Source organism: Hyaena hyaena, unplaced genomic scaffold (genome assembly GCF_003009895.1).
Source record: "Hyaena hyaena isolate Hyena2069 unplaced genomic scaffold, ASM300989v1 scaffold_113, whole genome shotgun sequence".
In the NCBI taxonomy this organism is placed as follows: domain Eukaryota; kingdom Metazoa; phylum Chordata; class Mammalia; order Carnivora; family Hyaenidae; genus Hyaena; species Hyaena hyaena.
In genome coordinates, this window is record NW_024080745.1 from 3,050,622 (window position 1) to 3,073,666 (window position 23,045).

Consider the following 23,045-nt stretch of genomic DNA (forward strand, 5'->3'; position numbering starts at 1 on the left):
CACCCTTTCTTGCAGACCTTCCCATTGTTTCACAGGCTGGCAGCTTCTCCAAAGTCCCCCTGGGAAACCCTGCCCTGCATCACACCCTCTCCTGTCAGCCGGAGCCTGCTTGCTCTCACACCTGTCTTTCTGGGGCCCTTTAACTGTGAGACCTTCCATTTTACAAACCAATTAAAGGCATGTGATTAGGGCCCTAAAGCCGGCTGTGCTGCCCTCCTCCCTTTCTCTCATTCCCTTACTCTAGCCTCGCAGTGGGAAGCGCTGTTTTTTGAAGAAACCACAAGTAAGTTGCTGGAGATTCCTTAATGGGGATGGGGTTGGTTTCTTCTGGGGCAATGAAAATGTTTTGGAACAGGATGGAGGGGCAGTTGCACAATATTGCGGATGTACTAAATGTCGCGGGAATCTTACACTTTGAAGTGGTTAACGGTGAGTGGATTTCACCTCAGTACAAAACTTACTTTTCCCACCAAGTAATGGTCTAGGTTCTCAGGTAACCAGGGTCAGGGAAATACTGTACATGGAGGAATGAGGAGAGATCCCCAAGGGCTTGCCTTTCTCACAGCCAGAGCCCAAGTGGGCAAAGAAAATGAGGAAACAAGTCCAGGTGCCCCAGGCCATGGGCCGAGGCAGCTCCTTGACAAGGCATCAGCTAAGCCATTTATCTAAGATAAAGCTAAAATACCTGAAGTTTAATTTTTCTGGAAGGAAAACAACATTTCTTTTTTGGTGACAGTCCCGTTGACTGCGTTGGTGACAACTGGCCATGCAGGTTCTCTACATGATGTTGTTCGTCCCGTAAGCAAACACTGCTGGAGTCTGACCAGAGCCTCTGAGCTGGTTGAAAGGCTAATTATAGAAGTTTTTAAAAGCCAGCATTCACAGAGTTTCCTTTCACTTCTGCCTTTAGTAGAAGCTTCTTGAGGCATCCTGCACCTGGCTTAGAGTTGTCAGGGAAAATGCAGGGTGCCCTACTCCATTCGAATTTCAGATAAAGAGCAAGTACTTTTTTTTTAAGTACTTTTTAAGCATAAGTATATTTAAAACATGCTTGTACTGAGAACGTGTTTATTGCCTATTTGTAATTCAAATTTAATGGGATGTCCTATATTTTTATTTGCTACATCTGGCAACCTCTGTATGATTGTCTGAAATTCTGACTGATAGCGTCATAGGCTATGCTCAGACTGGGAGTTCAGAGCAGGGAACTGACTACCCTTCAGCCTCCCTCAACACCCCCCTCCTCCACCTCATTAATATTCAGTCTCCCAAATGATTGTCTGGCTTCAAAGACCATAAGCCTCAAATTTGTAACAAATGCCAGGCCTGGTGGCAGTAGTAGCCTCTGTGATATACACCAGGTGGGCAACAGCCTGCAGCATTGAGGCTTCCAAATGCAAGCAAGCTGTGATCAAACAGGGGCTTACCGAATCCCACAGCAGCTCAGCACTCTGTGCTGGCAAGACCCATTTGTGGTAGAAAAGCTCCCGGGGGCGGGGGGCACCTGGGTGGCACAGTGGGTGACGCATCTGACTCTTGATCTTGGCTCAGGTCATCATCTCACTGTTCCTGAGTTTGAGTCCTGCATCGGGCTCTGCACTGACAGCATGGGGATTACTTGGGATTCAGTCTCTCCTTCTCCCACCCCCACTTGGGCACATGTGCTCACTCGCTCTCTTTCTCTCAAAATAAATAAATAAACTTAAAAAAAGAAAACGAAAGTTCCTAGAGAGTTGCTAGAAGCTGGCCATTCTGGACTTTTTGACATTCTTCTCCTGCTTTTGTTCTCTTGGGTTATTCTGAGGCCACTGAAGGCTATGTGAGAAAGAAGTCTAATCACGGTGGGAAAGTGGTTTGATAAACAATTAGGAGCTCAGCATAGCCTGATTATGCTCCCCTGGCTGCAACCTGGATGACCATTATTTAAAATAACTTTTTTTAATGTTTACTTATTTTGAGAGAAAGAGAGCAAGCATGAGAGCACAAGAGAGTGAGGGAGGGGCAGAGAGAGAGGAAGACACAGAATCCGAAGCTGACTCCAGGCTCTGAGCTGTCAGCCGAGAACCCGACATGGGGCTTGAACCCGTGAACCCCGAGATCATGACCTGAGCCAAAGTTGGACGCTTAACCAACAGACACTCAGGGGTCCCTGGACCACCGTTATTAATGCCCACTTGCCCCAGCTAAGATCTGGACTCACATACTAGACAACAGAAAGAGAAAAACTCTCTGTCAATATCTAACCCCTGGAAATGATGGACAGGGCTGGTAGTGAACAGCACCCTCCTACTTCATCAAGCCCATCATTCAGCCCCTTTACTTCATCTGGTTGAAGACTGAAGGGGGAAAAAGGCTTGACCCTCACGATGGAACTCACCCCAGTGTCTGTCGTACCCTGCAAAGTTCAAACAAATCTGCTAGAGGCTGAGGTGGCAATCTTTTCATGTGTGTCTCCCTCAATGGAGGCAGTCTGCCAGACCCCCAGAAACACACAATGCTTTGGCTCCCACTCAAAAAACACCAACATTCATTGCTGACAATGTCCCCACCTACCACCCGTCCCTACCCACCCCTTCCTGGAAAATGTGATGGAGGAGGGGTAATGGGTCAACTCCAACACCACCTGGCTCTCAGCAGTAGACCTGGACCCCGGCCCGGAAGCAGCCCTGGCCCGGTGCACAGACAGATCCTTGGGGACATGCATGGGGTGGCACATCCTTATTCTCACAGCTTCAGCTTCCTGTGAGGCTGTGGAGTCACTTCTGTTGGTTTGGGTCTCTCTGACCTCGGATGATATGGGAAACAGGCCAGTGGGTGAAATTGGGAGACTGAGCTGTGATATGTCACTATCCGGCTTAGGGTGGGACACTTTGTCCCCAAAGAGGGAGGGTGACTTCCCACCACACCCAGCCACAGCCAGCCTTTCCCGGGACAACAGGCCCTCCCCTTCTCCCCATCTAACTCTAAAAATATGTGCCACGTACGATGGCCCAGTTGCCTTCGGAGGTAATCCAAACCTGGCCAAGGAGCTAACACTCAATTCTTTGTCTACTGCTTCAGGAAGTCTTAACTCCCTTTAGGATAGCTGGGTTTTGGAGACTTTTTGGGGGGTGAGTGGAAAGTATAAAAGCATACTTTCAGAGGTTTGCTCACTAAACAGTGTTTTGCTGAAAACTCACAATGATTCCAGCGGCAACTGACTGAAATCGTACACTCGAATCGATGTTCACTAATCCAGAAATCTTGTAAATACGATATGTTTCTTTCAAACACTTCAAACTGGAAGTGACTCTATCACATTTGCCTAGTCAGACGAAACACCCGGCGGCCTCGGCCAGATCCCAAAGGGAGAAGGCAGTAAATGAAATTTGGCTCACTCAACACAGTCCTTGAAAGGACTAAGCAAAACAATCACTAAAATAGTAGGGGAGCCTGATGATGGGACAGATCTTCCTTCTTTCATAGACTCAGTGGAGTAACTGAATTTCGTATTCACACAACCTGTCGGGGCCATTCAGATTACTGAAGTGAATGAAACAAGAGATTTTATTTCATCTCAAGTTTTCTCTAGCCGCCCTTTTCGAAGGGTCTTTTATGTGTTCCTTGTCAAATTTCTCCTCAGCCTGGGGCTCCCTATTTGTCATTCCATGCCCAGGAATGCTCCCAGCTGGAAATTCTTCAGGCCTCACTTTAAGTTTCTCCTCCCCAGAGAAACTTCTCCTGACTACCTCCTTCTTTCATGACTATCTCCTCCTGATATCTACCTTAGCTTAGCCTTTCTTGTTATAATTTCTTCCTGGATCTTGTTACCAGTAGAGCATTTACCACAAATGGCATTTTTATGTTGAATTGTGTGATGATACTTTTACTATATGGCTCCTTCCTAAGCTATAAACTCCATAAAAGCAGTGTTATAGGGGCACCTGGGTGGCTCAGTCTATTAAGCATCTGACTCTTAGTTTCAGGTCAGATCATGATCTCACAGTTCAAGAGTTTGAGCCCCGTGTCGGACTCTGCATTATCAGTGCTTGGGATTCTCTCTTCCTCCCTTTCTCTCTGTTCTTCCCCTGCTTGCGTGCATGCTCTCTCTCTCTCTCAAAATAAATAAACTTAAAGACAAAACAGGGTTATAGGTTGAATTGTGTCTTCTCAAAAAGACATGTTGAAGTTGTAACTTCTGGTGCCTCAGAACGTAACCTTATTTGGGAATGGGGTTGCTGTGGATATAGTTAAAAAGAGGCCATACTGGAGTAGGGTGGGTCACTACCCCAATATGACTGGTGTCGTTTTATGTAAGAAGAAGAGACCCAGAAACAGAGGCACACAGGGAGAATGGCATGTGAGGACGGAGGCAGAGGTCAGGGTGATCCACCTGCAAGCTGAGGTATGCCTGAGTGCCAGCAAACCACCAGAAGTAGGAAGAGGCAAGGAAGGACCCCCCCCCCCCATGGCTTCTGAGCGCATGTGGCCCTGCCAGCACCGTGATTTCACACTTACAGCCTCCAGAACTGTGAGAGAAAAAATGTTTGTTGTAAACCACACCGTGTGCACGGTCCTTTGTTAGAGCAGCCCTCGGAAGCTACCAGAAGCAGGGATGTTACCTATTTTGCTTCTTGCTGTACCTGTAGTATCTAACCCAGTGTCAGTATAGAGTAGATGCATAATGAATATTTGGTGAATGAATGAACAGCAGCCTCGAAGATTCACCTTTATTAAAAAAATTTTTTTTTAATTTAAAAAAAGAATTTCAGTCTGGTTGCTGACTGTGCTTGAGGTAAATTAACATGACCTTGTTTTACATTCCTTTGAAGGATGGTACCTTTTTTTAAAAGTTTATTTATGGGGCGCCTGGGTGGCTTAGTCGGTTAAGCATCCGACTTTCGCTTAGGTCATGATCTCGCGGTTCGTGGGTTCGAGCCCCGCGTCGGGCTCTGTGCTGACTGCCAGCTCGGAGCCTGGAGCCTGTTTCAGAGTCTGTGTCTCCCTCTCTCTCTGACCCTCCCCTGCTCACGTTGTCTCTCTCTCTCTCTCTCCTAGAAATAAATAAAACATTAAAAATTAAAAAAAATAATAAAAGTTTATTTATTTATTTTGAGAAAGAGAAAGAGCAAGCAGGGAGGGGCAGAGAGAGAGAGAGAGGGGACAGAGGATCTGAAGAGGGCTCTGCACTGACAGCAGAGAACTTGCCTGATATGGCCCCTCGAAACCACGAACCATGAGATCATGACCTGAGCCGAAGTCAGATACTTAATCAACTGAGCCACCCAGGCACCCCAGGATGGTATCCTTTTAAATACAACAATATAGTAACAAGCAAAAGAAGGAACTGACAAAATATTCTTTGCTACCTTTCCCCATAGGAAGAGCACCGAAGGTCTCGAAGGAATCTGGCTAGAATGTAGAACTTTACCGGGAGGTTACTATGTGTTAAACCTGGACTTCATGAGGAAGTGCGTAGTGGCTGAGTCTGTTAGCAACACTTATTAGGAAGGATCCCGGACAAGCCCCTGTTAGGTGTTAGTGATTGGGGTGGTATAAAGAAAGGGAATACATCCTCAAGGACTCATAAGGTTCAGTGGTGTGAAGGTGGATAGGATTCACACAGAAATGACTGCCATGTTGTGCAGAATCTATTCATTCCCCACAAATGGTCCTTGCCTTTGTTCAATGCAATTTAAGATAAAATTAGTGGCATGGAATCACTGATGTTAGAACAACTACCCTTTCCTGAGGGAATTGGCAAAGTGTTTACAGAGAAGGTGACTTTTGAATTGGTACATGGTTGGCACTCACTGCATATCACCCTGAACACAGTAGTTTCAGGAGCGTGATAAGGATGGAAAACAAATTATAGTTAAAGTATTTAGTAAGGTTAAATTATACTTTCAGGCAGTTTGGCTTTAAAGGAAGAAGAGGGGGAGAGAGAGAAAGATGGTCTTTTTTCAGTCTTCCCATCTCAATTATTAGCATCTGGCCAGTCACTTGGACCAAAACCCTATGTATTAGTTGGGATGTGCTACCTGTCTTAACAAACAACTCCAAACTCTCAGTGGCCTTATGCAACAAAGGTTTATTACTTATTTGTGTCAAAGTCCAGTGTATGATGGCTGGAGAAGGAGCGTTGGGGGAAGGGATGCCTGTGCTCCACAGGGCCATTTGGGACCCAGGCTCCTTCTACCTGGCTCAGCCACCTTCTAGCAAGGTGCTACTCAAAATGTGGTCCGCAGGCCAGTGCTGGTTCATGAACTCTTTGTCACCATTTTATGCCAAGATAATTACAGAACTGAGAGTGTTTAGAAATTATAGCAGTTTGACAGAACAATTTTAGGTCTATTGAATCTAATAATAAAAAATAGGATGGGCTTACATTTTGTCCTTTTTATGTAATTTTCTCATGTGATTATTTTTACTGTATTTTATAAAAGTAGCAGGTCATGATAGATTAGAACCATAAAGAAAAGCTCCACGCCACATGTAGTTTGGGAAGCACACTTTTAGCACCTCTGCCTCAGAGTCCTAGATCTCTGCCCCTGATCAGCAGAGAAAGGAGCGGGGGGCAGGAGGGTTGTGTGGGAGATCTGAGGCCCTGGAATAGAAGATACTATTTCTGACAAAATCTCATCAGCCCAGACTCGGTCACTTGGCCCCACTTAACTGCAAGGGAGTGTGGGAAATGTAGTTTTGCTGGGTGCCCAGGAAGAAGAGGAAATAGAATTTGGTGAAGTCATAGCATTGTTTGCCACTCCATAGGAGCCATCTTGACTTGTTTCTTTATGGCCTACATACAGTCTACTGGTTATCACTGTTAGCTCTGCCTCCACGTTATAGCCCCAATGTATCCACATCTCTTATTTTTCCCAGAAGAAGCAGGACTTCTTCTGTCCTACTCTGAGCCATCTACTGGGTCTCTGTACTTCCACTCTACCCTTCACACTTTTGCATTCCCACTACCTCTTCCCTAAACAACATTTCTCTGCACAATATCAAGGGTAAACTTTTTACTTATGATCAAAATAATGATGTCTGATTTGCCTCAAATAATCCAGTGGAGGAGGGAGGTTGGTGGGAATATAGATGATAGGTACTGATGATTGTTGGAGCTGGGTGATGGCCACATGGAGATTTATTTTCTACTTTTGTATTTGCCTGAGATTCCTGTAAATGAGGTTATATCCAAGGTGATTGCTTATAGTTGTGTGGTTGTGCTGTGCCCAAGTGTGCCCGGCCCCTGGGGGGCAATGTGAGACAGAAATCTGCAGGACGGCCTCTCTCGGGGGCTGGCATTCTCACAAAGGCGTCTCCACAGCAACTGGCGGCCATTATCAACCTGAGGATGATTTTCCACTGTCACTGGTATATGGTCACTTTTAAAAAATGCTTCAACTTGGGGCGCCTGGGTGGCTTAGTCGGTTAAGCATCCGACTTTCGCTTGGGTCATGATCTCGCGGTTCGTGGGTTCGAGCCCCGCGTCGGGCTCTGTGCTGACTGCCAGCTCAGAGCCTGGAGCCTGTTTCAGTCTGTGACTCCCTCTCTCTCTGACCCTTCCCTGCTCACGCTCTCTCTCTCTCTACTAGAAATAAATAAAAACATTAAAAAAAAAAAACTTTAAAAAAAATACTTCGACTTGACAAAAGTCCACAATCTGTCTTAGTCTGCTGTCTGTAGTCCTGTTGTTATTATTGTTATTATAGACTGAGTAATGGTATGCAAATATGTTCCATCCTAAATTTTGCACCCCATAAATGTGACTTTGCATGGCAAAGAGGCTCTGCAGGTTTGATTGAGTGAAGAAGAATCTTGAGATGGGGAGATTCTCCTTATATTGTCTGGTTTGGCCCAATGTAATCACAAGAGTCCTTAGAAGTGAAAGAGGAGAGGCAGACTCTCAGGGGAGAAGCTGCTGGTAGCAGAGCGTGGAGGGCTGTGACTGCTGGATTTGAAGCTGGAGGAGGGGCCATATCCTCTAAATGCCAGCAGCCTCTGGGAGCTGGAACAGGCAAGGCAACAGAACATGTGGAGGGACCGTGGTCCTGTGACATCTTGATTTTTGCCCATGAGATTCGTGTCACACTTCTGACCTACAGAACTGTCAGATAATAAATTTGTGTTATTTTAAGCCATTAAATTTGTGGTAATTTGTTATAGCAGCAATAGGAGGTTAAAACAATTATACTGCTTGAAATCCATATGCTGTCAAATCCAGAAGTCAACCTATGGAGGTTACACACTCCTTGCTTCTGACCAGGCTGACCAGGCTCCACAGTCTTGCCGATCCGCCCAATCTCATCACCTGCCTTTTTCCTTTCACTTGCTTTGCTTTCCCATGAGCCTTCTTTCTCCCTTAAACTCCTTCAAGCCTTTGTTTGCCATTCCTTCTGCATGAAATGCCCTTCACCCAACTCTTCATAGGGCCAGCTTATTTAAGCATTTGGGTTTTGGCATAAGTGTCACCTCCTCAGAGATTTGCTTTGATTATTCCCTCTAAAGTAGCCCTTCCTACCTTTCCCTGTCATTACCCTATTTCATTTACTTTATAGCCCCTATTATTTTTTAAATAAGCTATATTTTTGGAAAAATTTTAGATTTACAGTAAAACCCCAAAGATCATGTAGGAAATTCTCATATACTCCTGCCTCTACTCCCAATATCCATTATTATTATTAATATCTTACATTAGTGTGGAACATTTGTTGTGATTAATGAACCTATATTGATGCGTTATGACAAAACTAAACCATACTTTTATTCAGATTTCTTTAGTTTTAGCCCAATGTTCCATCCAGGATCCCATCCCTACCCAGGGTACCACAGTACATGCATTGAGGTCTCCTGTTGGCTGTGATAATGTTTTTGATGACCTTGACAGTTATGAGGAGTACAGGTCAGATATTATGACCAAATGTTTGCCAATTGAGATTTGTCTGATGTTTTCCTCATGATTATACTGGGGTTATGGGTTTTGGGGAGAAGGACTGTAGAAGTAAAATAGCATTTTCATCAAATTATATCAAGGGCTTATGACTTATGATCTGGTTTGATTTATGACTGTTGGTGTTGACCTTGATCACCTGGCTGAGGCAGTATTTGTCAGGTTCTCCACTATAAAATTACTCTCCCTACTCCCTCCTCCATTTGATACTGTACTCTTTGGAAGGAAGGAAGTATGTACAACCCATACTTAAGGAGTAGGGAGTTACACCCTTGGCACTTTTTGAATTTATTGTATTTATTTGTTTGATTATGTGTTTTGAACACTGTTTCTGGGCTAACCAACAGCATTCCCAGCCTCCTCCTTACCTGCTCTTTGCAAGCAGATGCAGGAATGCCAGATGCCTGTTTTCCTTGTCTCCATTCTGACAGTGAAACAGACTAAAACATCAGAGCAGAAATACATGAAAGAAAACATATAGTTGCTTTGATGGCAGTTGATGCCAGCCACCACCTACCTTTGGGCTTAGTCTTATTGAGAAGAGTTTAAGCCATTGCTAATGAGGTTCTAGTTCTTGTAGCTGAAAGCATTCTTTTTTTTAATGTTAATATTTTTTGTTTGTTTTTGAGAGAGAGTATGTGTGTGTGTGTGCATGCACCCATGTGAGGGGGGTGGGCAGGGGATCCGAAGTGGGCTCTGTGCTTAGGGCAGAGAGCCTGATTTGGGGCTCAAACTCGTGAACCATGAAATCATGACCTGAGCCAAAGTTGGATGCTTGACTGGCTGAGCCACCCAGATGTCCCTGAAGCTGAAAGCATTCTTAACTGATAAGGTATTTCTTTCTTGTCTTCTAAAAATGAAGTTCTATAAGGACAGAGACTTTGTCTGTCTTGTTTATCTCTGTTTCCAGGGGTTGACATAGTAGATACTCAGTAAGTTATCATTGTATGACTGAAGAGACAAATGACAGTTTAGAGGAGAGGGAAGATTTTCTTTTTTTGAGTTAAGGAGACTAGGGTGTATTTGTAGGATAATAAGAAGGCACCAGAATAGATAAAGAGATTGAAGGTGTAAAGAGGAGGGGATGGAAAAGATCCTTCATGAAGGATGTCTCAGAAAAGGGGGAGGGAATAGGATCCCATGGCCTGGTATAGGTGTATGTTGAATAATAAAGGGAGAAACAATCAAATAGAGGCTATTAATCTCTTCAGTCAGGAATCTGATTGATGTGAGAATCCAATTTGAGAATCATCCAAGAAGCTATGGAGCCTCTTTCCAGAAGAAAGCATGTAGTCGCATATAACCATATTTTTACATGAAGTTTGCTGACGCTGCTCCCACAATCATCCATGGCTCCTTGACTTAAATTTTAGGATCAGTGCAATTAAAAATAAAATGGAAGAATTGATATCAGGTTATTAACTTTTTAATGTCCTAACTAAGGACATTGAAAATAAAAGTTACTGTTTACAATCTCATCTTTTCATTAAAGAAGAGTTATGTTCATCTCAAAAAACCAGGAAGGACCTAATCTTTTAAAAAGTACACTATTTATATTGGATAAATTTAACATCATAGATAACTCACTACATTGTCCTTAATAAAAGCACAGTGCAGGTTTTAAAGTCAAGCAATTTGAGTCAGCTCTGTTCCTTACTTGCTGTGTAAGTAAGAAACATGGGAAAGCATCTAAACCTCACTAAGCCTTGGTTTCCATCATAGCAAAAGAGGAGAAAATAGAACCTAACTCATGATTGTTGTGAGATTAAATACAGTAATGCCAGTGAACCAAATCCTAACACCCAGATATAACCAGTTAACTCTGGGGAAAACATTCTTCTGGATGTGGTTATAAAAATGATCATAGAGGGGCACCTGGGTGGCTTAGTAGGTTCAGCGTCTGACTTGGGCTCAGGTCATGATCTTGCAGTTCATGAGTATGAGCCCTGCATCAGGCTCTGCACTGATAGCTCAGAGACTGGAGCCTATGTATCTTCGGATTCTGTGTCTCCCTCTCTCTCTCTGCCCCTCCCCTACTTGTCCTCTCTCTCCCTATCTCTCTCAAAAATAAGTAAACATTTTTAAAAAATTAATTAAAATATGATCATAGATACACAGATATAGATACAGCTAGAATCACAAGTGCGTGTGCACCCATGTGCACACATGCACACACACACAGCCTCAAGCATATACACGAGTCAGATGCTTCTGTATGTATTTCTTTGTACTCTGCTTTCCCTCTTTCTTAACAATATACGTGAGTATGTATCCTTGCATAACACTATTTTGAACAGTTACCTGGCACTCTAGAAAATGGCATAGCATCATTTACTGCACTGATCTTGTTAGATGTTGATTTTGTTTCCAGTTGTTTGCAAGGATAACTCTGCAATGACCTTCTTTCTAACTAAAGTTTTCTCATATCTATGATTATTTCTTAGGAAAAAGTCTTATATGAAGAAATGGCATGTTAAACAGTTCGGGGTGCCTGGGGGGCTCAGTGGGTTAAGTGTCCGACTTGGGCTCAGGTCATGATCTCACTGCTCGTGGGTTCGAGCCCCGTGTCGGGCTCTGTGCTGAGAAACAGCTCAGAGCCTGGAGACCGTTTCAGATTCTGTGTCTCCCTCTCTCTCTGACCCTCCCCTGCTTACGCTGTCTCTCTCTCTCCCTCTCAGAAATAAATAAAACATAAAAAATATATAAACAGTTTAAAAAAACAGACTCTGAAGTATAGATTACAAACTGGTTACCAGAGAGCAGATGCGGAGGATGGGTGAAACAGGTAAAGGGGATCGAGAGTACATCTACCATGACGAGCACGGAGTAATGTATGGAGTTGCTGAGTCACTATATTGTACACCTGGAACTAATATAACAACTTATGTTAACTACACTGGAATTTTAAAACATATCTTTAAAAAAGATTAAAAAAAGACTTATACAGTGTAAGTTTATTTGCCTTATAAAGTCATTTTGACCTCCAGGATTATCATGTCAATTTATATTTCTCCCAGCATATATGAAACTGCCCATTTCTGAGCGCACTCTCATTACTCTTTTGCTCTTCTAAATTTTTCCTTTTCTTTGGAGAAAAATTATATTTGATGTTTTGATTTATATTAATGTGATGATTAGTAAAGTCAGGTTTTTCAAATGCTTACTGGCTAATTATACTAATTGTTTTGTGAATTTGCCATTTGTATCTTTTATATATTTTTAGAATATTTGCATTTTCTTTTTTCCAAATCATTTTCAAATGTTTATTTATTTTTGAGAAAGAGAGAGAGACAGAGCTCAAGCAAGGGAAGGGCAGAGAGAGAGGGAGACACGGAATCCGAAGCAGGCTCTAGGCTCTGAGTTGTCAGCACAGAGCCCCTGTAGGACTTGAACTCACAGCCTGCAAGATCATGACCTAAGCTGAAGTCACAAGCTTAACTGCCTGAGCCACCCAGGTGCCCCCATTTTCTTTTTTTATTTAAGTTTATTTATTTATTTTGAGAGAGAGAGAGAGAATGCAGGGGAGGGATAGAGAGAGAAGGAGACACAAAATCCCAAGCAGGCTCTGTGCTTTCAGAGCCCAATGTGGGGCTCCAACTCTCAAACCAAATCATGAGATTAGGACCCGAAACAAAATCAAGAGTTGGATGCTTAACCGACTGAGCGACCCAGGCACCCAAATGTTTGCATTTTCTTATTGATTAGAAGTTCTTTATGTAACAAGGCTAATAATTTTTTTCATTCAATTATGTTGCAAAAGACGGCATCATTTATATTTCTTAAACTTAAACAGAAGAGAATATCATGAATGACTTTGACAGTTACTCACAACTTTGAATTGAGAAGGGGAGCATGGTGGAAAGTCAACAGGTCATGACATTCTGAAGTGGTGGTCATCACTGGCTTTGAAATCCCAGCTGAAGAGGCAAATAAACCTGTTCAGAGGTGATGGCTGGGTTGGCTGGTGAGTTGGGAGGGAGGGGTTGCTCAAAGACCCACAGAAGGCCTTGGATGATAACAACCCATTTCTTCTTTCATAGGCTTGCAGTTTTTAAGCGAACACCTTGAGTCTGATTGTTTAAATAATTTTAGCTGTATGAGTTGACCCTCCTTTTTGTATCTTGGAAACAAGAGTAACTTTTCTACCTCCAACCCAGCCATTGATTAATAACAGCATAGGACTTTAGCATTATTCTTATTTCCCAAGTCAGTAGTGTCTCCCTTTTGTAATAGTTCACATGGTATGAAATTCCTTATGATACTGGTAAGCATATTGGATATAAAAAGAACATATTCTGTAATTATGATGATGTTTTGCAGAACCAAATATGCTAAAAACAAACGCATACTAAACCCTTAAGTATTTGTCAAACTGAATGAAAGGAAACCTCTCAGAACGTTACAAAGCTACAAAGTCTGATGTAAAATAGCAAGATTTACTTTTAAAAACTTGTTTCAGGGTGTAAGTGAAAGGTGTCAGTAACTGACTTTCCCTTTAGAAGGTGATCAAAGAAATCATGGCATGCCTCACTTTTTTTCCCCTTTCTTTTTTTAATCTTAGATTGGTAAACCAGCTAGTTTTGCAGCTATGTTCTTGGATGGGTAGAAATGCATCTCCATTTTCTGCTCCAGTGACCGGCTATTGTACTGACAGTCTCTACCTTTCTTTTAGTTATGTGAGGCAAAGCTCTTAAAGTTACCTGAATATTTGCATAACACATATTGTTCTAAGTTTGTTTGAGCAATTCTAAAGTAAATAGTTTTTTGGCTTTCAAACTTACATGGCACTAAAAAATGGAATTTATGGTTGGCTCAGGAGGTGGATTAGACGAGGTATTATAAATTCCCAAGTGTGCCCCAGGATTAGGGTCTGGCTCTTATAGACTCCAAGACTTTCCAATTAAAGCTAGGAATATTATCCTGAGTTTATGTTGTTTTCCATTGCTGCTGCTGCTTTCTGCCAAGCCAGAGTTCATGACAGATTTTCTGCCTGTTCTCAAGCAAAGACGAGTAGGCAACACTTACACAACAACCTTTTTCATATATTAGACACCAGGCCCCATTTTCCACATCAACTCATTCAATCCTGATAACAAAACTATAAGATAGGTTGTATGAGGACAATGATAGTTGCTGTAACAAATAAGCCATAAAATGTTATGGACTTAATCCAATAAGTGATTATTTCTCATTGCCTGTAACCCATTTGCAGGTGTTTGGTAGAAAGTTTAGGGACCCAAACTCTTTTCATTTTGTAGTTTTCCTATACCTTAGTGGCCCGAAGTCCTTCTCTTCTAACCAGAAAATGGAGAACAAAAATGGGAGATTCTTTGTTGGAGGCTTTTAATGGGTGAAGCCTGAAGTCAGTGTACATCTGCTCATGGCATTTGCTATAACTCAGGCACATGGCCTCATCTAACTGCAAATGTTAAGAAATAGAGTCTAGCTGTATTTCCAGGTAAAAGAGAAAGTGGTTTTAGTGAACACATAGATTCTGTCACAGTCCACTCTTTGGTTATCAAATAGCCTCACTCAACTAACCCTTCTTCCCATACAAACATCACACTCATTCCTTCCCACACAAAAAACACACCCTAGTTTCAAAAGAGACAACCCAATGCCCCTTATAGGTACGGTAGTTAGCTAAAAATCCCTCATTTCTGGGTAATGTGTGGCCTTCTCCATCAGGATGGAATGTTTTCTTCATTGTCCATTGACCTCTGAACTGAAGGGACAAACTTCCCTGCCCCATTCATATCCAATGTACAGTGTTTGGTAAGAATGAGATAAAGTAATAGTTGTGCCCAGTTGGAAAGGGAAGATGGAGACACACAGCAATGCTGATGCCTGACAATGGTGAAGGCCCAGTGGGAAGACACTGTGTTGTGACCTGGTCCTGGGAGTAGGAGTAAGTTCCTCCTTAGTGCAGCCTGATTTTCCTCTCTGGGAGGAATTCCATGTCTTTTGTTTTCTGTGGTCCTCTCTGCTTTCTGGAAGGTTCTTCCTTAACTGTTATCCTCCATGGCCACCTACGAACCCATGAGATGGGTGTTGAGGAGCCCGTCCTTTCTGAGGGCTGCACAGCTTCTGAAGCCCACTTTCTGCTTGTGCAAATTTGGAGACTGAAAGCTTGGTTCAAGGTTCTAACTATCAAAGGTCTTTTAAATGTAGGCTTATTTTTCTTTGGCAATATCATTCCCTAAAAATTCATAATGTGCTAATCTTTGCTTCCCAAAAATCCCATGAGCAAAAGCTCATACCCAAAGTTTTTTCCTATACATGCTTCTCAAGCTTCATTTATGTATTTGCTTCCTCTCTCATGCTTCTCTCTCTTAACTTGAGAGTGTCTTGAGACTATCTGAAACACTAGGCATGGATGGGAATGCCACATCTTTACTCAGATCTTTATTAATTTTAACCTTTATTAAAGGCCTGAGTCATAAGGGCCTTTGTTGCTCAAATATATTTAGTATTGTGATCCAAAATGAGTAGGCTTTTATAACCTTTGGGACTGACTGCTTCTGGACTCTGTAGCCTCTTTCACTTCTGTTTACAAACCAGCCAGTCTTTCCCAAACTCCTTTCTTGTAATTCTCACTAAGAGCAGAGTGGTACAAGTGACTACCTCCTTAACTCTGTGCCCTAGGTGTCTCATCTCACCCTAGTCCCTGACCTGGGAAAAGTCAATACATCCTATTACTCTGACTCTTTCCAGCCACTTTCCCTGGACTACAGGCTTAGTAAGCATGATGTTCGCCATTAAAGGCAACAGTTACACCAGATGTTTGCCATTTTACTTAACAGGTTTCTTTCTTTACGGCTTCTTATATCATTTTTCTCACTAATTACCACTCAACTGTTGAGCCAATGCTGTATTGTTTTAGGTTTTGCATATGGCACTACTCCACTTCTTGCTACCAGTTTTTATATTGCTTGGCATAACAGTAGATGCTATAACAAATCCTGGAATTTCAGCTTAAGACAATAGTAGTTATTTCTTCTCCTAGCCAAGCCAGTGTAGGCACCTTCCACATGGTGACTCAGGGCCTCAAGCTGCTGCCACCTTGACTTTTGCCATACATTGGGGTCATAGAATCCTTTGCTTTCAGACAGTAAATCAGTGAAAACATAGAGGATCATCTATGGGAGGGTTTTAATGGCCAGGCTTGGAGGTGGTACACATTAGGTATGTCACATTCCATTGGCCAGAACCCATTCATGTCCACATCTAGTGCAAAGGAGACTGAGGGATGTAATCTAGTCCTGTGCTCAGGGAGAATAGAGACCAGGCTTTGGGGAATACATGAGAGTCTCATTGATAAACATATAGCACTGAAAAAACTGAGCCATAAATCAGCCCATTCCTTGTGTTTTCAGAGCATGTTTGTCTCTGTAAGTCAGGAATATGTCCTTATAGAGGCCTAAGTGCTTGATCACATCTGAGAATGATGGTAAGGACTTTGTTCTTAAATAGTGGGTCATGGCAACCCTTTCCTGGGCACATTTTCTATAAGGATAAAGGAAAACAGAATAAATTCAACATGTACTTCCTCCACTTAGTTTTTGTCTTTGCAGATAACCAAGGATTGTCTGGTGCCAGAGAGCTTGTGCTGGATGGCCATAGGGAGGTAGTGTCAGGATGGGGAGCATTAAGGCTTTGTGAGAGTAAAGGGCTGGGAACCCATTTCTTCAGGAATGGTGACTGATGATTTCTCCTAGATCAGGGCTTGAGTGCCTATAGTTTTGGGGTGTGACCCCAAAAAGCACAACTAAGAAAGTGGGAAATATAAGTTAGGGAAGAGAGAAAACCCAAGAAATAGGTTATTGTGGGGGCAACAGGGACTTAATACCAGTAGAGATCTCCTGAGAAACCATGTGGGACATGCTTCAGAATTGCCTCAGTGGAAATTAAGGAGGCTGAGGCATTTTCCCAACAGCTCCCATCCATGTTGATTGAAGGTTGTGTATTAATTAGTATTAGCAGCCAGAGGTGACAGAGCATTCACTGTGTCCAGGAGCTATACTAAGGGCTTGACATAAATGATCTCATTTAATGTTCATTGACCATCTACCATGTGCCAGGAGAGAAGCAAGAGATGAATAAAACTTACACTCTGTACTTAATTTAAACTCTGGTGGGAGGGATAAAGAGAACACAAAGGTTTTATAAGCAAAGGATCTGTTGGAGTCCAGAACAGTTACAAATAAGTATGAGGTCTCTGGGACATGAAAGCGGCCTCTGGATGGTGGATCAGTTTCCTTAAGAAAGAAGAAGGACTTGAATCTATCCTTGAAGGATGGGTAGGAGTTTGACGAGCATATTAGGGGAAGTGCATTTATGGACAGAGCGATGAAGGTGGAGGGGATGGAGACAAGATGGGCATTGATAGTAAGCTGCTACAATATGACCAAACCTAGGGGAGTGAGATGAATCTGTAAGTCAGATGTGACACCAAGATTGAAAGAAGCCAGATCAAGCATTATGCTGGGGGTAGAGAATGTCTCCGTTGGAAAGCAACAAGCATGAGGGAGAGGAAACGTTTTGGGGAGGAGGAGGAAACGAGGGAGGAGTAAGATACAGGGGGGTGGAGGCAAGTGATCAGGAATAATGTCATGATTTCTAGATGTCTGTAGCAATTCATTCAACCATTGAGTATATAACCCCCATTCATTGTTTTCATGCATTCAGCAAATATTTATTTAACACCCGCTGTGTTCCAGCCACTCACTTATATAATGAGGACACAGTAGAGTAGAAATATATGACCTCATGGAGCAGATGCAGACAATACCATATTTTAACATATTTAGTATGTCAGATAAATGACATGGAGAAAACCAAGCAGAGAGGGGTGACAGGGAGTACTACCTAGGAAAGAGTGCTGGTATTTTAAAGAGGGTGGTCAGGGATGGCCCTGCTGAGAAAGAGACCTATGAACAAAAGCTGAGGTTGTAGAAGAGTGAGCTATGTGTCTTCCTGGGAGAAAAAGGCAATGGTGAAGACCACAGGCAGGAAGAGTGCCTTTTGGTCAGGAAACAGTAGAGAAGCTGGGCATGGCTGGAACAGGGTGAGTGAAGAGCATGATGGTTGGTGTGAGGTTAGAGAGAAGAAGGCAGACCAGATGATGAAGATCAGTGGTTTTCAAAGGGGTGGCACCGTTTGATAGAGTTTCTGAAATTCATGGACCTGTATTTGTTCTAGTGTAGTTTTATCTAAATATTTCCATGTTAAAATATATAATACATATTTTATTATGGATTGCTTTCTCTTAATTTCTGCTCTGTATTTTAGATAGAGCATTATATAATTTTCTTTTTTAAAAATCATGTGTGGAGTATGGTGATATTATCCTTAAATTCCATTTCTGGACTGTAAAGGAGGTGTTACACAATGTTTGCTACTAATGGAGGCTTTGAGTACAATAGGTTCAAGAGCTTCTGAAGAAGGACTAGAAAGGTTGTTGTAATGATCATGGATTTGACTGCAGAGCAGAGTGGTCTGAGTAGAGTTAAACAGAGAAATATGATCAGGTAGGAGTAAACAGTTCTTGCTGGTTACTGTGTAGAGAATATAGGGGGCAAGAGCAGAAGCCAGGAGGCCAGTTTGGAGGTTACTTCTTTTAGTGCATTCTAAATATTCTTATATGACTGTAGCACCTCCAGGCCAGGCACAGTGTCTCTGCATGCAGGGCCTACCACATAAGGAGGTTTTGTTGAATGAATGTTTATTGAATGAATACATTTTATGTATTTTTTATTTTAGAGAGAGAGAGAGTGTGTGTGTGTATAAGCAGGGGAGAGGGGCAGAGGAAGAGAGAGAGAGAATCTTAAGCAGGCTCCATGCTCAGTGCAGAGCTTAATCCCATGACCCTGGAACCATGACCTGAGCCTAAATGAAGAGTCAGATGTTTAACTGACTGAGCTACCCAGATGCCCCATTTTATGTATTTTTAAAGAATATTTTTATTAGGTATATTTTATGATATAATTACAGTATCCATTTCATTTGTTTCCCAAGTTTTACTGTCTACTTTTAGAATAGTTATTGTGTATATATATTCTCTATTAACTACCATTTTTATGATTGTGTAATAATCTATTGTACCTGGATAAACTATGTAACTCCATTACTTATTTTCTCAGTCAACATTTAAGATTCTTTCAATATCTTAGAATAATAAATAAGGCATCGATAAACATTCCTCTTAATGTGCTTTTAATGTACCTAATGTGTTTTAATGTACTTTAGACTATTCCAGTAGGGTGTTAAGATAGCTTGATCAAGGATTGGGCTAGATATTATTAACATTCGCCAATATCTGTTTCTTTACTACTTTTGGGCAGGCAGAAAACTTCACTTCTTAGCCTCCTTGACATTGGGTAGGGCCATGTGATATGACTAGTTCTGGCCAATGAAACATGAGGGGAAGGAACACGTAAACCTTACCTCTCTACCAACCACAGGAAGGTAGGTTGAGTGAGCAAGAAGTCAATATTTGTTATATTAAACTGCTAGGATTTCAGACTTAATTTGTTGCCATAACTAAACTACTCTATCCTAACTAATATATAGACTTTGGACCTTATTATGGATTAGGGCATATATAGAAAAATTGTACAATGGTTGGTATATAGTAGATACCCAATAAGTATCTATTTAATGAATCAGTGAGACAGCCAAGAATACATGAAAATACAAATTTCATTGTTGTCAACAGTAGTGGATTTATTATTTGATTGTTCTAGACAATTTAATAGGCAAAAATATTGCCATGGCCAACAAAAAACCGACCAATTTCTTTGTTCATTGGAAAGGTGGGGCATTTTTTTCATCTGTTGTTATCTCCTTCTTCTTTTGTGTATTATTCAAAATCTGGGGTGCCTGGGTGGCTCAGTTGGTTAAGCATCTGACCCCTTACTTTGGCTCAGGTCATGATCTCACAGTTTATGAGACTGAGCCTCTCATCGGGCTCCATACTGACATACTGAAGCCTGCTTAGGATTCTTTCTTTCTCTCTTTCTCTCTCTCTCTCTGCCCCTCCTCCACTCCTCCAAGCTTGCTCTCTCTCAAAATAAGTAAATAAACATTTACAAATCTTTCATTCATTCTCTGTAACTATTTATTGAATGCTTTCACTGTTTTAGATATTGGGGTTATAGTGGTAAATTACCTTGTTGTCATAGAACTTTTATTCTAGTATGGGAAAATATGACATGTAAACAAATGCTTCCATATTATAGGTAGTGGTAAGTGCAATGAGAATCCAGGTCAGCGGCTTCAAGATAGACTAGGTATGTCTTCATTCAGGGCCGTGAGCATCTTTCTGATAACATCACTTTGGAAGAAAGGGAATGAGCTAAGAAGATACTGTGAAGAAGGGTGTTGCAGGCTGAAGGAATAGCACATAGGATGGCTATAAGGCAAGGGCACACTTGGTATTTTGGGGTTACAGTTAGAAGCCAATCTGGCTGAAGCACAATCAGCAAGGAGAAAGTTTAGGAGATGGAATTGAAGAGGTAAAAAGCTAGAACATGTACGGTCTCCTAACTCACTGTTACATCTTTTGACTCTTCTTTGGAGTGATATGTGAGCCACTGGGGGCTTTCGAGCTGAGGGGTGATGTGATATGCTCTACTATTTAAAAGGATTATTCTGGGGGCACCTGGGTGGCTCATTGTTTGACTGTCTGACTCTTGGGTTTTGGCTCAGGTCATGATCTCACGGTTCATGAGATTGAACCCATGTTGGGCTCCACACTGGTAGTGCATAGCTTGCTTAGGATTTTCTCTCTCCCTCTGCCCCTCCGCTACTCATCCATGCTCTCTCTCTCAAAATAAATAAACATTTAAAAAAATAAATAAAAGGATTCCTCTGGCTTCTCTGTAGATGAGATGACATGGGAGAATGCAGGGGACAGTATTTTGATGGAAGATGAAGACCGCTTAGACCAGGATGACACCATGTTTAAAGTGACAAGGGGTGAGATTCTTGGTGTATTTTGTAGTGAAGCTAATAGGGTTTAATGATAGACTGCATGTGGGCTGGCTGAGAGAAATGAAGGAGTCAAGAATGATTCCAAGATTTCTGACTTGACTAACTAGAAGAATGTAGTAATGCCATTTACTTTATTGCTTTATTGAACCTTATTTGATATTTTTAATGGCTCCAGAGAAAGCCATGAGAAATCAAAGGAACTGTGTATTCGGGTGGACATGTGCTCACTTTCCAGATCCAGGGGTCAGCTGATTGACTGAAAGCAGCTGTGGTCTGAGTCCTGGAAGCAGTACAGCAACTCTCACCTTCTCTGGTTCTCCTTGCCATCTCCTTTTCACTTCCAGAAACATGGCCTCTGGTGTGGCTGCCTCTAATAGCATCAAGGTGTTTTAATGATATGCAGGTGCACAAGCCACCTATGCCGGAGGAGGTGAAGAAGCACAAGAAAGTAGTGCTCTAAGACCTACGAGAAGACAGGAAAGTCCTCTGGGAGGAGAGCCGGGAGATCCCGGTAGGTGCTGCGGGTCAGGCTGACAGCAACCCGTCTGTGCTGTGTCAAGACACTGCCAACTGAGGTCTGCTATTACGTCCTCTGTGATACAAACTAGGAGATGGAGGAGAGCAAGAAGGGGACCTTGTGTTTATCCCCAGGACCTCTGAGTCTGCAGTCCTTAGGAGCAGAACAACCTATGCCAGCTCCTAGGATGTCATCTCGAAGAAGCTGATGGAGATCAAGTATGAATTATAAGCAAACTGTTAGGAGAAATTCAGGCACCAATGCACTCTGGCAGAAAAGCAAAGGCGGGCGGGGGGTGGGGCGCATACTTTCTCCCAGGAGGGACAGGCTTTGTCTTCCTCCTTCTATCCCTGGTGGTGCTAGCCTTCCTAAACTACCTTTGATCTGATTCCTCTTAGGTCAAAGCAGACCCAGTGTCTCTAAGCGCTGCAGTTTATGGAGGGTCTGTGTTTTTTCAGCAACAGTTCTGTTTCCCACTTGTTCCTTGTTGTTCCCATACTTTCAGCATTTTTAAAAAGAATTTTAAATGTTTGTTTATTTTTGAGAGAGAGAGCATGAGAGAGAGCGTTGTGCAAGCAGAGGAGGGGCAGAGAGAGAGAGAAAGAGAGAGAGAGAGAGAGAGACAGAGGATCTGAAGTGGGAAAATGGGCTCTGAGCTGACAGCAGAGAGCCCAACTCAGGGCTTGAACCCATGAACCTTGAGACCATGAGCTGAGCTGAAGTCGGATGCCTAACCGACAGAGCCACCCAGGTGCCCGCCCCCCCCCCCCACCATACTGCCAGCTTCTAGCCATGGCAGTGACTGTGCTCCTGTTTAGTTCTGTGTGTAAAAGGAATGTTGTGAACATGATCCCTCCTTCTCGGGACCAGAGACCCTTTTCCCATGGTTGCAGCCACTCATGGAAGTGGGACTATAAGAGACATTCAGTTAAAACACACACACACCAATTAAAAAAAAAAAAAAAAAACCCTTGGATTTAAATTTAAAATAAAAAAAAAAAAACCAAAATGATTGTGATCTGCTTACAGCCATGGTGATTGGTTCAGGGGTAGGCATTTGACCTTAGATGACCCCATCAGAGGCCCCGGACTTACATTTAATAATTTGGAACAGGGGCGCCTGGGTGGCTCAGTCAATTGAGCATGCAGCTTCGGCTCAGGTCATGATCTGGCAGTTCGTGGGTTCGAGCCCCGTGTCGGGCTCTGTGCTGACTGCAAGCTCAGAGCCTGGAGCCTGTTTCAGATTCTGTGTCTCCCTCTCTCTCTGACCCTCCCCTGCTCATGCTCTCTCTCTCTCTCTCTCAGAAATAAATAAAACATTAAAACATTTTAAAATAAAATCAAATGAAAATAATTTGGAACAGCTACTCCTTCTACTCAAAATGAATGAGGAAGCATGTTCCCTGAGACTTCCAGGATTCCTCTTGCTCCTTTGAGAGGAACCAGCCCTAGAATGAACCTGACATCACAGAAAGCTGAGAAAAGACATAAAAACACTGGGTCTTTGGCGACAAGGTTGAGTCCATCCTGACTTGAAATCTATCCAGAGACCATTCAGTTACACGAGCTAATAAACTCCCTTTCATTGTGTACTCGAGCTGGGGC